A 3,225-nucleotide genomic window follows, 5' to 3' on the forward strand; every position below is an offset into this window, starting at 1 on the left:
GGTGTGAGAAGACATCCAGAAAACTCAGTTAATGTCTTCTCTGAAAACTATGCATTAGAGAGCGTGCGAAAGTCCACTCATGATGCAGATATTTTAACCTTAATGGAAACGAATAAATCACACATCGATGAAGATGTTCGAATTGAAAACTGAATCAATAAGCATGAGGCAATTGCAGTAGTAAGCAGAAACAGAGCTTGTCGTGTCACATCTCAGGAAGGAACTCGAAACATTCACCTGACGGTAGGAGCATGTAGTAGAACTGTGGCTCGAGTTGAAGATAATTGTCTAACATATACTGGACTGTAATGGCAATGGCCTTGCCGCGGTGGTAACACCGGTTCCCGTCAGATCACCAAAGTTAAGCGCTGTCGGGCTGGGCTAGCACTTGGATGGGTGACCATCCGGTCTGCCGAGCGCTGTTGGCAAGCGGGATGCAGTCAGCCCTTGTGAGGTAAACTGAGGAGCGGCTCCGGTCTCTGAAACTGACGTACGGCCGGGAGAGCGGTGTGCTGACCACATGCCCCTCCATATCCGCATCCAATGCCGCCTATGGGCTAAGGATGACACGGCGGCCGGTCGGTACCGTTGGGCCTTCATGGCCTGTTCGGGAGGAGAAAATACTGGACTCTAATGTTCCTCATAGAATGATCCATAGACTAAGGGAACCCACTGGCGTACTCTCCTTGTAAAGATACTTCGAAATAAACAGTGACTTCTCCATAGCTGAGTCATACAGACATTAGAGGCAGTGGCGTTGCTTGGTTGATTGATTTGGAGGAGGGGTCCAAACAGCTAGCTCATCGGTCCCATCAGGGAAGGATGAGGAAGGAATTCAGCCGTGCCGTTTCGAAGAAATCATCCCTGCATTAGCATCAACTGATTTAGGGAAATCACAGAAAAACTAAATCAGGATGGCCAGACGCGGGTTTGAACCGTCGTCCTCCCGGATGTGAGTCCAGTGTGCTGACTGACCACTGCGCCACCTCGTTCGGTGGCAGTAGTATTAGAAACAACTGTAAACACTACACTGAAGATACAAAAGTCATGGAACACCTCCTAATACCGTGTCGGACACCCCGGTCTAATGATGCAACTCGACGTGGCCGGAACTCAACAAGTCTTCAGAATCCACCTGCAGAAATATTGAGCCACGCTGCCTCCATAGCCATCCATAATTGCGAAAGCGTTTCCGACGCAGGATGTTGTGTACGATCTGACCTCTCGATTAGGTCCATAGATGTGTGATGGATTCACGTCGGGCGGTCTGTGTGACCAAATCATTTCCTAGAATTATCCACAATATTCTTCTAACCAATCGCGAACAATTGTAACCTGGTGACATGGCGCAAACATAACCATTTCCAGTCAACGATCGATTCAGTTGGAACAGAGGACCCAGTCCACTGGATATAAACACCACCCACACCATTATGGAGAAACCACCAGCTTGCACAGTGCCTTGTTAACACGCTGCCGTCCAGCGACAACACAGTGGTTCCGTGCGCGAAATATCGGTCAACGGCTGGCGACACCAGAGCGGTGTCGTGTGCATAGTGTCGTTCAGTGGCCGGCGACACCACAGTGGTGTCGTGAGCTTAGTATCGTGCAGTGGCCAACGACAGGACTTTTGTATCTTTCACTTTCTGTTGGTGTTTTGTTTAGGTAACAATAAGTTACACACGTCAGCAAGTGTTTCTTTTTTTTTTTTTTTTTTTTTTTTTGTGAGTACTTGAGCCCTTGCATCATGGCAGACGAAAGAGACGATGTGATTACTTACGACGAATGCGCGGAGCAAAACTTGGAGGTTGCCACTACATCGTGTACGTCTCATCATGGTCCGGTTGACAGACTTTCCGGTCAGATAAGGTAACACCGAACCGATAAACTGCCATGTATGTTCCAAAAACAAAGAAAAGAACAACAAACTTAATGTGCAAGTCTCGTGAAGTTGTGTTACATCTTTGAGACTGTTTTGCTGCATATCATACGAAAGAGAAATACCAAATACCAAAGAACAGGGAAATAAATATATGAAACAAACAAATTTCCTATTTATTTACGTATGTATATCTTCGAAATTACATGAAAGTCGGTGGACAGGATTGAGAACTTAAGAGAACAAAGAATGAGATTAGTAAAACCTAACAATTTTTAAACTCTCGATAATATCAAGAACGGCCGGCGACAAGCCAAGTAATCCGAATTAGCGCTGCCGGCGCCAAGAGAATAAATTTGTACGAGACGTGCAGACGCCAAAGTGTTAACAAGTAGAGTCCATGGCTTCGTGAAGTCTGCGTGGCACACTCGAATCGTACCATTAGCTCTGACCAACTGAAATCGGGACTCATCTGACTGGAAAATGGTATCCAGTCGTCTAGGGTCCAATTGATATGATCACAAGATTAGGAAAGGCGCTGTAGACGGTGCCGTACTGTTAGCAAAGGCAGTCGCGTGGATTGTCTGCTGCCACAGCCCATTAGCGACGAGTTTCGCCGCTCTGTCCTAACGGATACAGTCGTCGTAGGCCCCACATTGATTTCTGCGGTTATTTCAAACTGTTGCCTGTTTGATAGCACTTTATAAAACGCCGATGCTCTCGTTCGTTTAGTGAAGGGCGTTGGCCACTGCTTTGTCCATAGTGAGAGATAATACCTCAGATCTGATATTCTCAGCACACTCTTGACACTGTGGTTCTCGGAGTATTGAATTTCCTAACGATCACCGAAATGGAATGTCTCATACCTCTAGCTCTGACTACCATCTCGTGTTGGATGTTTTCCTGAGGGATATAGCGTCAAAGACTATCTAATTGGCGCATTATATCGTGAAAATCCCGACCTGTTTGGTGGGCTTTCCCATCGTTCTCCGAACGTTCTCAATATCAGGCGACCTTGATGGCCCAGGTGTCGTTTGACATGCACGAAGAGAAGCAGTAGAAGCTCTCACCGCGTGTGGGCGGGCGTTATCTTGGTGAAACGTAAGCCCAGGATGGCTTGTCATGAAGGACAACCAAAGTGGACTAGTATATCACAAACGAATAACTGTGCTGTAAGGGTGCCACAGGTGATAACAATGGGATCTTGCTATGAGATGAAATGGCTGCTCTGTCCTGGTTGCCGGGCAACACTCAGGCTGGTATCCTACCGCTGTCCAGAACGTCTCCAGACACTCTGCGGTGGCCGTCGGGGTTCGTTTGGAAGCGGTACTCTTCACTGAAGACAT

General features: G+C 47.2%; 1 pseudogene; it reads left to right on the forward strand.

Annotated features, from left to right (window-relative positions):
* Window positions 1–310: 310 nt before the first annotated feature.
* LOC124614447 lies at window positions 311–428 on the forward strand (annotated as a pseudogene).
* The last annotated feature ends 2,797 nt before the right edge of the window (window positions 429–3,225 follow it).

This window comes from Schistocerca americana, chromosome 4 (assembly GCF_021461395.2).
Source record: "Schistocerca americana isolate TAMUIC-IGC-003095 chromosome 4, iqSchAmer2.1, whole genome shotgun sequence".
Classification (NCBI taxonomy): Eukaryota; Metazoa; Arthropoda; class Insecta; order Orthoptera; family Acrididae; genus Schistocerca; species Schistocerca americana.